This window comes from Dendrobates tinctorius, unplaced genomic scaffold, assembly GCF_039654945.1.
Source record: "Dendrobates tinctorius isolate UK_male_01 unplaced genomic scaffold, ASM3965494v1 ptg000158l, whole genome shotgun sequence".
In the NCBI taxonomy this organism is placed as follows: Eukaryota; Metazoa; Chordata; class Amphibia; order Anura; family Dendrobatidae; genus Dendrobates; species Dendrobates tinctorius.
Genome location: NW_027361825.1, coordinates 26,458,808 through 26,475,830, shown reverse-complemented (window position 1 = coordinate 26,475,830; position 17,023 = coordinate 26,458,808). Strand labels below are relative to the sequence as shown.

Below are 17,023 nucleotides of genomic sequence, written 5' to 3'. Positions count from 1 at the left end.
TCGTACACGCGTGGCTCCTCTCCGTACACCTCATACACGCGCGGCTCCTCTCCGTACACCTCGTACACACACACGGCTCCTCTCCGTACACCTCGTACACGCGCGGCTCCTCTCCGTACACCTCGTACACGCGCGGCTCCTCTCCGTACACCTCGTACACGCGCGGCTCCGCTCCGTACACCTCGTACACACACACGGCTCCTCTCCGTACACCTCGTACACGCGTGGCTCCTCTCCGTACACCTCGTACACGCGCGGCTCCTCTCCGTACACCTCGTACACGCGCGGCTCCGCTCCGTACACCTCGTACACGCGCGGCTCCGCTCCGTACACCTCGTACACGCGCGGCTCCGCTCCGTACACCTCGTACACGCGCGGCTCCGCTCCGTACACCTCGTACACGCGCGGCTCCGCTCCGTACACCTCGTACACGCGCGGCTCCGCTCCGTACACCTCGTACACGCGCGGCTCCGCTCCGTACACCTCGTACACGCGCGGCTCCTCTCCGTACACCTCGTACACGCGCGGCTCCTCTCCGTACACCTCGTACACGCGCGGCTCCTCTCCGTACACCTCGTACAGGCGGCTCCACTCCGTACACCTCGTACACACGCGGCTCCGCTCCGTACCTCGTACACCCGCGGCTCCGCTCCGTACACCTCGTACACATACAGCTCCGCTCCGTACACCTCAAACACACACGGCTCTGCTCCGTACACCTCGCACACACGCGGCTCCGCTCCGTACACCTCATACACACGCGGCTCCGCTCCGTACACCTCAAACACACACGGCACTGCTCCGTACACTTCGTACACACGCGGCTCCGCTCCGTACACATCGTACACACACGGCTCCGCTACGTACACCTCGTACACACGGCTCCGCTCCGTACACCACATACACACACAGCTCTGCTACATCCACACTGTAAATCCTGACCCCACACATACTTACCTCAACCAGCACCATGACAACAGCAAAGCAGAGTCTTGCAGACGGTAGAGGCAAGGCTGAGCGCACAGGACCTGTGATGAGGTCACAGGAGGGGCGGAGTCAGGGGTGACATGATCGGGTCTGGACAAAGGCTCCTGATCATGTGACCCCCTGACTCCTCCCCTCCTGTGACCTCATCACAGGTCCTGCGAACAGAGCGAGCAGGCAATCGAGTGCAACGCTGTGAGTGGCTGCGGGGGGGAGGGGGTCTCATGCTAAGGCGAGGATGGGGGGCGTGGCGGCTTCTCTCCCTGCAGTGCCGGAGGAACTTGAAACTATCACCGCCGCCGTGCTGCAGGAGCAACAGTGGCCGCAGCAGCTGGCAAGCGGCCAGATGATCGGGCGCTGCCGCCCGCGGCCCACGTGACAGCGGCCCAGCGGGAAAATGCCCGGTTGGTTATATTGCCAATCAGTGTGAAGAAGATGATGAGGAGAAATCAGGATTGGCCGAAGGTGTATGTGATGTGTCCGGTGGTACAGATCACATGAACTTATCGTTTATAAAGGAGTACCTTGGTAAGGCCGGGGTCACACTGGCGAGGAATACGGGAGAGTGAGAGGCGCTAAAAGCACGCATTACACACGGACAAATGATTCTCTATGGGGTCCCTCGCACCAGGTATATATTTCTCATCCGTATTCTACGCTCCGTGCCAATCGCAGCATGCTGCGATTGTCAGTGTACTACGCCCGTAGTACGCCAATGCAAGTCTATGGGTGCGCAAAAAATACGGATTACACACGGACCACACGTGTGACCTGCGAGAAATACGCACCAGGTGTCTTTTAGCAAAGGTGGCAATTCAGTGCGCTATACAGTAATCTCACACTGACAGGTTTAATAAAGAAATGAAAGAATAGATATATACACATAGAATACATATATATATATATACGCATTCTATGTGTCTATATCTATTCTTTCATTTCTTTATTAAAACTGCCATAGGGCTCCATTATATGTCCATTTTGCAAGCCTGCGAGAAAATCTCACCATACGGATGCCATACGGATTACATACTGAAGCTTACATGCGCAAAATACGCGACCACACCTTGATTACGGATGACATACGGAGCACTGTTTAGGGGTCTGTCATCCGTATTACGCATGTAAAATACTGACCGTATTTTGCGCAGGTTAGTGTGACTCCAGTCTAACTCTGACTCTTGGATGTGACTATTTTTTTTTTATAAATTGCGGTTTAAGGGATAACGTCTTTACTTGTGGAGAGTGACATGCCAATGTAATGAGATTTATAGACCTGGGAAATTAAATATGCAATTTGTCTCTTCAGACAGGAAGAAAACACCTTCTGGAAGTAGCAATCCTAAAAGTCAGTAATGACCCTTTAGCAAGCCTTGCCACATGACTTATTATAAAAGCCAAATCAGATACTCTATTTGAAGAGGTGTGTTTTTTGCCCCTCCTCAGTGCAAGGCAAGAGATCTGATTTAGCTGTATGAGAGGCCTCTTGACTGGTATATAAGGGATAACAACTCTCCTTGTGCAGTGACATGCCTGACATGCCAGGATAAGGAGCCTAACAGGCCATGCAATGCTCCTCTCGGAAATTAAATATACAAATAGCCTTTTCAGAGAGGAACAGGATTTGAACTGAAAATACAATTTGCACATTATAAATTGCATATCTCTGATTTTAGGTTAAGCATCAATTTGGTCACTATACCATAATATTATAAAAGCGTTTTTTTATGGTATTTACCTATATATGCGTTTTTTTCCTATACTTAACATGGGGTGCGCATAGTCATGCGTTTGTATGCGCATGCGTTTTTTTGTAGTGTGCGCCCGGGCGCACAAAATGCATACTGTTGCGTTTTTTGTGTGCCCGACCTGTCTCAAAAAACCGCATGCGCACGAAATTCACCCAAAAACACATTATAGTCTATGGGTGTATGGGTGCGCTGACGTGCGCATAGTCATGCGCACGTCAGCGCAAAAAAGCATGCTTTTTTTGTAATAACCATACACAAAAAATAAGAAAATGCATAATAAACGCATGATGAGTTTTTTATACGTGTTTGCACTGCGCACGCAGTGCAAAAAAAGCAAGTGTGAAAGTAGCCATAGCCTAGGGGACCTAAAAAGTTTTTTTGGATCCTGTATGAAGACCAATAATATTTGGTAGGTGAGCACCTAAAGGTATCAACTAAAGGGAGCACACTGTCCACCATCCAACATAAGGCCAGAATTTATAGCTGGTGCTAACCTAAAAAGGTGAAGGATATAATAAACTGGCAATGCATATTGAGTGACCAGAACAGTCACCTTTATCCCTTTTCCAGAGGAACTACATTGTTGGCAAATAGGAGGGTGAATAATTGGCTTACTGACATAAAAATTGTTGGGAGAGATGCAAACACCAGTCCCTTTTTTACTAGGGTAACCAAACCCAATGACATAATGGAGGATGAGTTGAAACCCTGTTTTCTCTTACCCGAGGAGTTGGGATACAGAGGAGAAGCATTACAGCCTTAACTATCCATATGGATCCCGCAGACGGAGTATTTCTTTACACCTGAGGAAGTTTCATAGCAAACAAGGAAAACTTTTCCTATGCATTTCTTCTTTTGGGAGGCAATGGTAGATAATCAGATGTAGGCAATGCTTCTTAGCTAAATGTATGCATATGAGTTCTTCTTTTAAAGGAAGAAAAGCACTTCTCTAGCGCCACCAATAGTGCCAGGAACTTAAAAAACTAATTCAAAGATATCTCGTCCAGTCACCTTGAACCCTGCTTTGTGCTGATGAGAAGCAAAGTCTGTGAAACAAGGCGATCTACCGATGGGGTCTGTGGTTTGGATCGAGCTTCCTTGTCATATGTCCCGTCTCTACAATGGGTCAGATGTTGAGTAGCTGCTTATAGGTGGCACCAAAGTGACTGTTTTCTTGCTGATTGAAGGGAACCAATTTGCTGTATCTATTTCATCATACTTTTTTTTAGTGTTAGCGCTGTTTATGTCGGTTTTTAATTGTTCTCAATGACAAAATGCAAAAAAAGGTTGTAATAATACGTTGATGCCACATATCAGCTAAAGAGATTGCTCAGGTTGTGAGAGTGAGACATAAGCTTTTATAACGTTGCGAACTTTATGCGCCTATACAGAGTCCATTACAGGGAATGACCGCAATGTTTCTTTATTCAGCTCAGAGCGACTTACTGAATGATGCCCCCAAAGACATGGCCACAAAACTGACTCCATGGGTAACTATAAGATCATTTTTTTTATCAGGTTACATGTAACCTGTCCTGGAGGATCGGACATATATGAAAAAGCAACGGAGGCTAACATGCGGTGATTTGGATCTACATATCATCCACCTTTGTCTATGTGACAGATAATTTATTTCCGAAAAATTGACAATTATCAAAACGTAGGCCCTCAATCTGTCAAAGCAATTTTGCCAGAATTCTGATGTAAATTGCTTTTAAAAATTTAGCGGGGTTCGGAGTTCTGCAAAAATGTTGTGACTTTTCACATTTTCACACCAGTTTCTTCCGGATACGCCAAAAGGAGCAGGGATGGGGTGTGAAGGGGTACAGCGAGGGGCATCTAATTCATGACGAGCTTTGGTGTTACCAGGGACTGGTGTAAGATTTCTGGTGTGGCACACTAAAGTTTATGTTGCTTGTCAGATGCTCCGGATTCATGAAGAGGTCCTACTCATGAATCAAAATTGTCTAACTCCACCACACCCCACATCATCAAGACTGGTGAGAAAATACCGGTCTTGATGACTAGGGGCCATGGTTTTTAGCTTTGTTCATCTATGCCTCTAATATACAGTGATTATAGTATTGATAACCTACCCTTAGGATAGGTCATCAATATTAGGGTCCCGTTTCACTTAGCGACGCACCAGCTATCCCGACAACGATACAACCTGGTAAGGATCGCTGGTGCGTCGCTAATGGTCGCTAGTAAGCTGTCAAACAGGCAGATATCTTCAGCGACGCAGCAACGATCCAGCGATCCATATAACGACCTTGGCGGTCATTGGTACCTTGTCACACAGCAGCTTTTCTGACGATTCCCGCCTGCGTCCCTGAGTTCTGCGTCGCTAACGAGGTCGCTCGGTGTCCAACACAGCGATGCGCGCTGGCCAGCAGGACATCGTCGATGAAAAAATGGCCCAGGACATTCCAGCACGATCAGTGATATCCAGCGGGGGGGGGGGGGGGGGCGGTCGCCGCTGCGTGTCACACGTAACAAGGTAGCTGGCAAGGTCGCTGTTGCGTCACAAAATCTGTGACCCGCTAGCGATCTCGCTATGTGAGACGGGGGGCTTTAGATTGCTGGAGGTCTAACACCTGACACTCCCGTTATGAAGCTGACATTGGCTCCAGTAGTGGGCAGATGTAAACAATGAATGAAGTGAAACCACACAGTGCCATTCAAAATGTACTATCAGCTGCTGAGAACTGCTAATCAGCTCCTATTTCCTTCAATAGGATCTGTTCTGCAGTACCCGGCAGCAGCCACTACACACGGAACAGAGCTGTGCTGTTTAGCGCCATTCAATGTTTACATTCGGCCAATAACAGCTGAATAGTGGTGGAATTGGCTGATGGACGTCAGTGGTTTTATATTTATGACCTATCCTAGGAACAGGTCATCAATATTAAGTGCTTGGACAACTCTTTAAAGGTACTTTGGACATATTCCTTTGACATATTCCATCAAAATATAGAGTACTGAGATCTGGTTGGGACAGAAACGCATAATAATGCAATACTGCAAGAGTAAAGAGAGGGGGTGAGAGTGACGATAGTGCTCACCTGTGGTGGTTGAGTTTGGACACAACTCAAATAAGAGCCTTAAAATCCACAGCTGCAGGAAAAATTCTTCCAGAAAGCAATTCACTTTAGTGGAGAGATCACGCTACCTGGGCTGCGCTTGCGGAAAAGAGAAAATGTAGCCCCGGGAGAGACATGGCTCAGCTATGCAGGGCAGAGCAGGGGTTAATGTTGAGGTTATGGGGAAATTAAGTGGAGGTATAAAGGGAATAATTTGTCATGAAGAATTTGGTTTCCTACCTTTAAAAAGGCGCCAGTCTGGGACCAAAAAGTGTTGGTGTAATAAAAACGTTCATTTTATACCATAAAGGATTCCTCATTTCCACAAGCGCAGCCCATGTACCGTGATAGCTCCACTATAGTGAACCAAAATATAGGTTAATAAAAAAAAAATTTTGATTTATTTGTCTGTGGTGATGGTTGCCATGATGACTCTATATACTTCAGACATACTGATAGGGAATCTACATTGTGAGCCACAAGGGGGAGAGACATGACAATACAGTATCTATAAAGAGCTGTGGAATATGATGGCACTGAATAACCATAATAAATGTTAAAATATACCCGATGTACTGAAAATAAAAAAAATAAAAAATCAGGCTGTCTGAGCACTGCAATGAGTTTTGATTTTCATTCCTTTAGAAACTATAATACGTATGGTAGTGTGTTATACATTTTAATTGTGTGCGTGTGTGTGTGTGTGTATATATATATATATATATATATATATATACACTAGATGGTGGCCCGATTCTATCGCATCGGGTATTCTAGAGTCTCTGTTAAAATAAAAAATAGTTATATACTCACCTTCTGACGGCCCCCGGACTCTTTCTCCCCTCTCCATGCTCCCGGCATCTTCCGGTCCCAGTAATGCTTTGCGCGAAACACGGCTGATGACGTCGCCTTCACGTGAGAGTGACGTCATCTCCGGCCCTTCTTGCTAAGCATTACTGGGACCGGAAGATGCCGGGAGCGTGGTGAGAGGAGAGAAAGAGTCCGGGGCCATCAGAAGGTGAGTATATAACTATTTTTTATTTTAACAGAGACTCTAGAATACCCAATGCGATAGAATCGGGCCACCATCTAGTGTATTATACTCCTGTAACACCCGGAGCTGCTGTCACTGTTCTGCTGTTACCTAATGTATTGTACTCCAGTTACAGCCAGAGCTGCAGTCACTGCTCTGCTATTACCTTATGTTTTCTACTCCAGTTACACCCAGAGCTGATGTCACTGTTCTGCTGTTATCTAATGTATTGTACTCCAGTTACTCCCAGAGCTGCAGTCACTGTTCTGCTGATACCTAATGTATTGTAGTCCAGTTACACCCAGAGCTGCAGTCACTTTTCTGCTTTTACCTAATGTTTTGTACTCCAGTTACACCCGGAGCTGCTGTCACTGTTCTGCTGTTACCTAATGTATTGTACTCCAGTTACACCCAGAGCTACTGTCACTGTTCTGCTGTTATCTAATGTATTGTACTCCAGTTACTCCCAGAGCTGCAGTCACTGTTCTGCTTTTACCTAATGTATTGTAGTCCAGCTACACCCAGAGCTGCAGTCACTGTTCAGATCTTACCTAATGTATTGTACTCCAGTTACACCCAGATCTGCAGTCACTGTTCTGCTGTTACCTAATGTATTGTACTCCAGTTTCACCCAGAGCTGCAGTCACTGTTCTGCTGTTACCTAATGTATTGTACTCCAGAATATGTACAAGACTGTGCCAGTGTAATGAGCGACGCAGCAGTGATGCCTTTAACGGCTGTAATGTGCCTGTACAATAAGCAATGCAGCTGTGTTGCCGTGATGACTAAGCAACTGTCGCTGATTGGTCGCGGCCTAACTGCCGTGACCAATCAGCAAGGCGGGATTTCCATTGCAGACAGACAGAATTAGACAATTATATATAAAGATATATATGTATGTATATAAAAATGAGTGTATGTGTGTGTATCGGCCATGCCCACTCCACATAGCAGCCAATCACTAAGCATCTTTCATTTCACTAGAGCGGTTTAAAAGAAGCTGAGCTGTGATTGGTTGCTATGAGCAGCAGTTTTCCTTGTAGACTGTAAAGCTGGAAATAACACAATTTATTACCGTGTCGACACAGACCACCCTCTGACACAGACTGCAGGGGGAGCCCAGGATCACACAGGATAGGATTAGATACATGGCTCAGCAGAAAGTAACCCACAGGATAGGATTAGATACACAGCCCAGTATCACAGAGGATAGGATTAGTTGCACGGCTCAGCAGACAGTAACACACAGGATAGGATTAGATGCACAGCTCAGCAGACAGTAAGGCCGGGATCACACTACCATGTGTGATGCAAGAAACTCGCACGAGTCTCTCGCATCGACACCCGGCGCTACCGCCAGCACTCAGGACCGGCGCTGCAGCTGCATGTATTTCTATGCAGTCGCAGCTCCAGTCCTGAGTGCTGGCGGCAGTGTAAGAAGGGGCCAGGACGGTAGTCGTGACCGAAGACACCAGTGCCTTGGTGTCCTGGCCTCTTCCCACACAAAAATCAGCTTCTACCGGTGTACCTGTTCGGGGTTCTGGTTCACCATCAGGAATTTTGCTGCGGTGTTGCACAGCTACTGCACACTCAGCTTCTGTGCATAGGGTAGAAAGAACGGACACAGATACCGGTTCAGATGCCAACCAAACAATTTTCCTTTTCTCTTCAACGGTCCCAGACACATCAGTTACATTACAGTCCACACAGCATTCCTCCTGCACTTTCCCTTTTCTGCTTTCTTTGTCCTCACGCACATTACGGGGTAGTAGCGCCCTTGGCGGTACTGCAGCATCACTACTGTAGGACCTCAAGACATAGGGGATCCCGGTCATCCATTTTGCCCCAAATTTGTAAGCTTCAGCCCTATTTAAGATCTGCCACATGGTGAATATTCTGCGCCCTGCATGACTTTTGGACCACATATTCCTTCCTGTTCTTACTGCTGTCATAAACTGCAATTTCCCAGGTGCTCCGGTCTTATCCAGCACCTGTCAGACTGTGCCCGTGCTATTCTTCTTCATAATGTTGCATAGCTGCTATAGAGTTTCTCGCATCACAAACTGTAGTGTGATCCCAGCCTAACACACAGGATTGGATTAGATAGACGGCTCAGCAGACAGTATCGCACAGGATAGGATTAGATACACAGCTCAGCAGACAGTATCACACAGGATAGGATTAGATACACAGCTCAGCAGACAGTATCACACAGGATAGGATTAGATACACAGCTCAGCAGACAGTATCACGCAGGATAGGATTAGATACACGGCTCAGCAGTCAGTATCACACAGGATAGGATTAGATACACAGCTCAGCGGAGAGTAACACACATAATAAGATTAGGTACACGGCTCAGCAGACAGTATCACACAGGATAGGATTAGATACACGGCTCAGCAGACAGTATCACACAGGAGAGGATTAGATACACAGGTCAGCTGACAGTAACACACAGGATAGGATTAGATACACAGCTCAGCAGTCAGTATCACACAGGATAGGAATAGATACACAGCTCAGCAGACAGCAACACACAGGAGAGGATTAGATACACGGCTCAGCAGTCAGTATCACACAGGATAGGAATAGATACAAAGCTCAGTAGACAGTATCACACAGGATAGGATTAGATACACAGCTCAGCAGTCAGTATCACACAGGATAAGAATGGATGGCACTGTACTGTATAAGGAGAGGTGCCACTGACTTGTGCCTCTCTCCCCCTCCCCTTCCCTCATAGAGAAAGTTTTGCCCACCCTGTGTCTTGGTGGGGCGGGGGTTAAGTTGAGGTGCCCAATGAGACCAGGAAGGGGTTAGCACAGCCCCTTCCTGTGGGTATATAACAGTGGGTTCGAGGCTGCCCTTCCTCTTTCCCCTGGGGTCTCATCCTGGAAGTGCTTGTCCGAGCACTGTCTTGTAACAGCATGTCAGATCCACTGATTGAGGCTTTGCGTCAGCGTGTCCAGAGGGAAGGGGAGTCATGGCTGCACAGTGTCTTAGCAGAGATGGGTTGTCACCTGTCATCTGGGCAGGCCCCGGCATCTGTGGGAATACCCGACATGGCCGCTGCTGCATCGGGGGTTGGTTCGGCCGCTGCCGCGGCAGTTCTTCTAGAGCAGCCAGCGGGAGCGGGGCCGCAAGGAGGCAGGTGGTCCACGCGGCGCTCCCGCCCTCCACTGCGGCTGAAAGACGCCTGGCCGGTGTCGGCCGCTGTATCCCGGCGGCGCGCGGTGAAGCGGAAGTCCCCGCCCACCGACTTCCGGCCCTGCGTCTCGAGGTTAGCGGCGGCTTCTGCACGTGGCGGCAGAGCGCGCCAGTCAGTGAGGGAGCCGCGGTATTGCCCGCCGCTGCCTGGGGATTGGGAGAGGACACCGTCAGTAGCGGCGGTATTGGGGAGTGGGGTGGTCTTGCTGCCTACGGGGGTGATTTCATCTAGCCCGCAGGGTTGCAGGAAGGGAGGGAGGCACAGTGCTTCTTCCTCTGCGTCTGCAGGAGAGCAGGGCATTAGTCAGCCCTCCGTGCACGGGGGAGGGGAGCAGAATGCGGCCATAGAGTCACAGGCAGCAGGATCATGGGGCACGCAGCCACAATCACCCGCCGCGGGTTTAGCCCTGCCAAGTACTACAGTGCTTGGCCCTGCCTCACATGGGGGTAGCATGCATGGGGCTTTGGTACACAACACGGCTCCGGCTCCCGCTGTAGTTGGTGGTGGAGGGGAGGCTCTTTTATCGGGGGCTGTGAGCCCTTACCCACGGGGGGGAGGCGGGAACAGCATAGACGCCGGAGATCCTCCTCTTCTTCCCTTGATTCCTCATCCCCGCAGTCGCGTCATCACGATAGGCATACTTCAGGGAGGCGTAAGAAATCAAAGCACTCCAGCCGAAATGCGTCCTCTCGGGGTCGCCGTCGTACCCGGTCCTCGAGGCATGGCTCTCCATCTTCAGAGTCTGAGGTGTCCAGCACGTCTGTGAGTCCCGAACATGCTCTTAATCCTCCTCCCGGGGGTCGAGGGCTCCGTCAAGGACTTCCAGCCTGGTTGAGATGGTACCTCTCGAGGCTACAAGTCATCACATCAGCACCCAGGCGAGTTATCCGGGAGCCGGAGTTCCTCCACCTGTGGGAGTCCCTCCTCCGACGGTGAATCTGGGTGAGTGTTCCCTGTGGGGTTCTGCAAGTGCGGGCAATGCAGCGGTGTTATCTGTGTTGAGGAGGTTGATCGGGCAATTGCCCTCTACAGCGGATGCGGGGAAGGAGTGTAATAAGGCTGATTCCCCGCTTGCCGGGGTGTACAAGGATACCATGTTCTGTGGGGTCAGTGCTCTGGGATCGCATTTAGATGGCGATACTAAAAAGATCTGGAGCAATGACTATGTAGATATTTGGTCGCTGATTTCAGTGGATCAACTCACTGTAGATAGGGAAAGGAGACCTGCTGAGCAGTTTTCGGAGAGAGTGCGCCAGAAGGTGGCGAAAACTATGAATTGGTTGCAAGCTTTTGCTGTATTGGGTTGTGTGATGGGTCAGAAGCACCCGGGTAGATGCTCAGAGTTGTTCATCTATCAGGACATGATCTACAACTCGTATAAGGCTCACGGTGGTTCAGCGTGGTGGAGGTATAATGAGGAGTTTAGGAGGCGGTTAGCCCTCCACCCAGACATCGGTTGGGGGGTTAAGGCGACTGAGGTTTAGTTGCACCTTATGATGACGCAGAAACAACATCCCTTTCCATCAGCGGCCGCTGTACAGGGTTCAACAGGTGCCAGTTCAGTGGTCGTGCGGAGACCCGGGGCCTGTTGGTTGTTCAATGAGGGACACTGTCGATTTTACTGTCTCTGCAAATTTAGGCATGAGTGTTCCTCTTGTGGTGGTTCCCACCCGGCGGCTAGGTGTGCCCGCCCCGCGGGAAAGCTGCCAGCCAAGCCACAGCAAAATGAGAGGAAAGACACCGGTGAACGTAGTCGCAATTGAGCCGTGGCTAGAACGGTATCCTAACAAGGAGGCGGCAGGTCAGCTGCGTTTTGGTTTCTCGGAAGGTTTTTTCATCCCGTTTAAATTGCACAGGTCCCCCGAGTTTTCGTCAAATTTGAAGTCTGCGCGGGAGCATCCGGATGTTTTATTGGCAAAAGTACAGAAGGAGGTAGCACTGGGTAGGATGGCTGGACCATTTTTGTCCCCGCCGTTTCAGGATTTTAGAGTATCACCCCTGGGAGTGGTTCCAAAGAAAGAACCGGGTTCCTTTCGCTTAATTCACCATCTTTCGCACCCAAAGGGGTTTTCGGTGAATGACGGAATTTCGTCAGACGATGCGTCTGTATCGTATGCGTCTTTTGACAGGTCTGTGGCTTTAATCAGGAGCGCGGGCGAAGGAGCGTGGTTAGCGAAATCAGATATCAATTCTGCTTTTCGTCTTTTGCCTGTGCATCCGGATTGTTTTCATTTGTTGGGTTGTCAAGTTGAAGGGGAGTTTTATTTTGATATGTGTCTCCCCATGGGGTGTTCTATTTCGTGCTATTATTTTGAGCTTTTCAGTTCCTCTTTGGAATGGGTGGTGAGATGGGAATCAGGAGACAGGTCAGTTACTCATTATCTGGATGACTTCCTTTTCGTGGGCCCCAACGATTCAGATGTGTGTAGCAGGTTGCTTTCCACGTTCACGGCGATTGCGCAGAAGTTTGGTGTTCCTTTGTCTCCAGAAAAGACCATTGGTCCGGTAAAAGTTTTGTCTTTCCTTGGCATTGAAATTGACACTGTGGCTAAGGTTTTTCGGTTACCCAGTGAAATGATTCAGAAATTGGTTTCTCTGATCGAAGGTTTCATGGCAGTTAGTAAGGTTACATTGTTGCAACTTCAAGCATTGCTTGGTCTGTTGGTTTTAGCGAGCAGAGTCATGCCGGTAGGCAGGGCGTTCTCGCGACGTTTGTCGCTGGCTACGAAAGGAGCAATTAGCCCCCACCACAGGGTGTGGGTCACGAGGGCCATGAAGGCGGATTTGGAGGTGTGGCTTTCCTTTTTGAATACATTCAATGGTCACACTTGCTTCATGTTACCGCGCCAGGAACTGAGCCTGTTTGCAGCAGGGGACGGGGTTGGGGGTTTCGTGACAGGTTTTGGTAATCGGCGGTGCAGGAAGGATTGGCCAGAGTTTTGGTTTAGTTCGGGTTTTTGTCATGACAGGACCCTATGTGAGATTTTTCCGATTGTTGTCTTGATTGAGTTGTGGGGTGAGTAAAGCCCCCGTTACACAATGCGATATCGCTAGCAATATCGCTGTAAAGTCACCGATTTTGTGGCGTTGCAGCGATATTGCTAGCGATATCGCAGCATGTGATACTTACCTCTGACCAGCTCCCCCCGCTGGTTATCGCTGATCGCGCAAGAAGCTCCTGGACCATTGTACATCGGCCACTTCCTGCTGGGGCTTCCTGTGGCGCCGACGAGTGACGCATGGAGCCGGGGCGGGAGGACGCAGGATCGCCGCGTCTGATAGGTAAGTAGCGACCCCCGTCCCCAGCGATGTCGCTGGTGAGATCTGCCTGTGTGGCAGCTCACTAGCGACCACCTAGCGATGCACCAGCGATCCTGACCGCGTCATATCGCTGGTCGGGATCGCTGGAGCATCGCTAGGTGTAACGGTACCCTTACTGTGCAATCAAGAAATTCAGTTGAGATCTGTTAACCCGGGGGTGTCCAGATGTATTAATCACATGTTATCCAGGTCTTTGCCGGTCTTAGGCCTTCTGCATAGGTTGGCTCTGTTATGTTTGCGGTTTAATATTTGGCTTCGGGTTCAACTTGTGCAGGACCATGATGCTTTTTCTTGTAACCTCTCTGAATTTTCTGATTTTCAGGTTTCCATGGCTCATGGCCCCAATGCCCTGACGGTGGATTTCAGTTGCCTGGCGGTCCTGTGGGATGTGGTCGGGAACAATTGATGTCCCTTGTTCGTTCCTCTGTTTCCCAATCAACATTGCGAGCGTACGGTAAGGCATGGGCGGAATGGTGCCAGTTGGCGGGCAAGAGGCCGGTTCAGGCGTGCGAGAATTCCAGATTGCAAGTTACGATTGAGTACTTGTGTCAACTGACTAAGATGGGTTTATCGGGCACATCAGCGCAGCAGCGCCTGTCGGGGGTTGCGTTTCATTTTCAGTTATTGGGTTGGTCTGACATTACAAAATGTTTTGTTGTTAGACAGGCTATGAAGGGTTGGAGGAGGGTCCAGCCTAGTAATGAGTGCCTGCGCCCTGTGTCGCTAGTCCTCCTTAGTCAACTTATATCCATGTTGGATGAAGTGTGCAGTTCTGCGTTTGAAGCAGCTATGTTGTCTGCGGCTTTTGGTTTAGCATTTTTTGGGGCCTTGAGGGTGGGGGAATTGGTTCCTCGTTCAAAGCTCGATTTGGGGTGTGGCTTGCGGTTCGAGGACGTGGTTTTTTTTCGGAAGGGTCAGTTCGCGTAAGAATTCGTAAGTCAAAGACCGATCCATTGGGTCGGGGTTCCTGGGTTTTGCTACATGCCGCCACATCCTCGAGGTGTCCGGTCGCGATGCTTAAGGCATCTGTGGCTATGAGAAAAGGGGGTAGTTTCTTTTTCATGCATTTTGATCTGTCACCTTTAACCAGGTACCAATTTCACGCCGTGTTTAATAAATGTTTGAAGGGTTTAGGAGTTCCAGCTGGTGAGTATGGCACCCATTCTTTCAGGATCGGGGCTGCTACGGAAGCGGCCAGGGAAGGTCTTCCAGATGCGGAGGTTCAAAGGATTGGGAGATGGCGATCGACATGCTTTGCTCGTTATATTCGTCCGGATTTGTTGTATTAACAATTTTCTTTTCTGCAGGTTCCGTCAGACCGACTGTTTGGTTATTGGGCCACTTTTATATTTTCTGGGCTGCGCAACGGGCCAAATGTCGCCCAGGTGGACGTCACCTTGGATTTCGGGACGTGGACTTCATGTGGAGAGGTATTAGGGGCTTGCAATGGCCGCAAGTTCTGCCGGAGGTTGTTTCGGTTGCAAGAGGAGCGCGTGGGCCGGTCATTTTGGTCTTGCACGCGGGGGGAAACGATCTGTGCTCGTACAAGGTGGCGGAGCTGTTAACTATGATGCGGGCTGATATGGAACGCTTCCATGGGTTTTTCCAGGAACTCATTTTGGTGTGGTCTGAGATCGTCCCAAGGGCGGTGTGGCAAGGGGCTCGTGATGGTATGGCAGTCGAACGCACAAGGAGGTCGATTAATGCCCGCATCTCTAAGTTTGTGCGCGACAGGTTCGGTGTGGTCGTTCGGCACAGACAGCTGGAAGGGGATAACAGTGCCCTGTTAAGGCCTGACAGGGTACATCTGAACGATATCGGGCTTGATATCTTTTTATCTGGTTTGCAGGATGGTATTGAGCAAGCCCTGTTATTGATGGGTGGGGGTCGGAGTCCTGTTTAAAAAACAGGATCCTCCGTGGCGGTGAAGGAAGGAATGGCACGGTTACGGCTTGCCGGCCGACTTGTCTGCGAATACGGAGCAGGGCATTTGACGGCGAGCGCGTGTTAAGAGAAGTTACGTGCCTTCAAAATGGCCGTTTACAAAGCATTCAATAAAGCTGTGACCGACCTTCACCCATCATATGGTTTTCCGAGTTTGTTTTATTATGATTACGGGGGGGCACAGAAAATGGTGCGTGGGGACTAATCCTGGGTCACAACAGTCTGGATGGCACTGTACTGTATAAGGAGAGGTGCCACTGACTGTTGTGCCTCTCTCCCCCTCCCCTTCCCTCATAGAGAATGTTTTGCCCACCCTGTGTCTTGGTGGGGCGGGGGTTGAGTTGAGGTGCCCAATGAGACCAGGAAGGGGTTAGCACAGCCCCTTCCTGTGGGTATATAACAGTGGGTCCGAGGCTGCCCTTCCTCTTTCCCCTGGGGTCTCATCCTGGAAGTGCTTGTCCCACCCTCCCTCCCTATTATTTTTATGTGTGTTAGTAATGTTCAATTTGTTCTGTTTATTATAGATTGCAAGTCACAGCGGTGAAGGAAGGAAAGGCACGAAGTTACGGCTTGCCGGCCGACTTGTCTGCGAATACGGAGCAGGGCATTTGGCGGTGAGCGCGTGTTAAGAGAAGTTACGTGCCTTCAAAATGGCTGTTTACAAAGCATTCAATAAAGATGTGACCGACCTTCACCCATCATATGGTTTTCCGAGTTTGTTTTATTATGATTACGGGGGGGCACAGAAAATGGTGCGTGGGGATTAATCCTGGGTCACAACAGTCTAGATACACAGCTCAGCAGTCAGTATCACACAGGATTAGATACACAGCTCAGCAGATAGTATCACACAGGATAGGATTAGATACATTGCTCAGCAGACAGTATCAAACAGGATAGGATTAGATACACAGCTCAGCACACACTATCACACAGGAGAGGATTAGATACACAGCTTAGCAGTCAGTATCACACAGGATAGGGTTAGATACACAGATCAGCAGACAGTATCACATAGGATACGATTAGATACACGGCTCAGCAGACAGTAACACACAGGATAGGATTAGATACACAGCTCAGCAGTCAGTACCACACAGGATAGGATTAGATACACAGCTCAGCAGTCAGTATCACACAGGATAGGGTTAGATACACGGATCAGCAGACAGTATCACATAGGATACGATTAGATACACGGCTCAGCAGACAGTAACACACAGGATAGGATTAGATACACAGCTCAGCAGACAGTATCACACAGGAGAGGATTAGATACACAGCTCAGCAGTCAACATCACACAGAATAGGATTAGATACACAGCTCAGCAGTCAGTATCACACAGGATAGGATTAGATACACAGCTCAGCAGTCAGTATCACACAGGATAAGATTAGATACACGGCTCAGCAGTCCGTATCACACAGGATAGGATTAGATTCACGGCTCAGCAGACAGTATCACACAGGATAGGATTAGATACACGGCTCAGCAGAAAGTAACACACAAGATAGGATTAGATACACTGCTCAGCAGATAGTATCACACAGGATAGGATTAGATACAAGGTTCAGCAAACAGTATCACACAGGATAGGATTAGATACACTGCTCAGCAGATAGTATCACACAGGATAGGATTAGATACACAGCTCAGCAGTCAGTATCACACAGGATAGGATTAGATACACAGTTC

At 49.1% G+C, this 17,023-nt stretch overlaps 1 protein-coding gene across 1 annotated transcript in view; it reads left to right on the top strand.

The window, feature by feature from the left end:
• Positions 1-1,219: 1,219 nt before the first annotated feature.
• Positions 1,220-17,023, top strand: part of AXL (AXL receptor tyrosine kinase) — a 117,682-nt gene continuing 101,878 nt past the window's right edge. The window contains exons 1-4 of the mRNA XM_073549159.1: positions 1,220-1,512; positions 13,706-13,837; positions 14,691-14,813; positions 15,852-15,941. The gene's annotated coding sequence lies outside the window, so the exon portion shown is untranslated. The remainder of the gene's footprint in view (positions 1,513-13,705; positions 13,838-14,690; positions 14,814-15,851; positions 15,942-17,023) is intronic.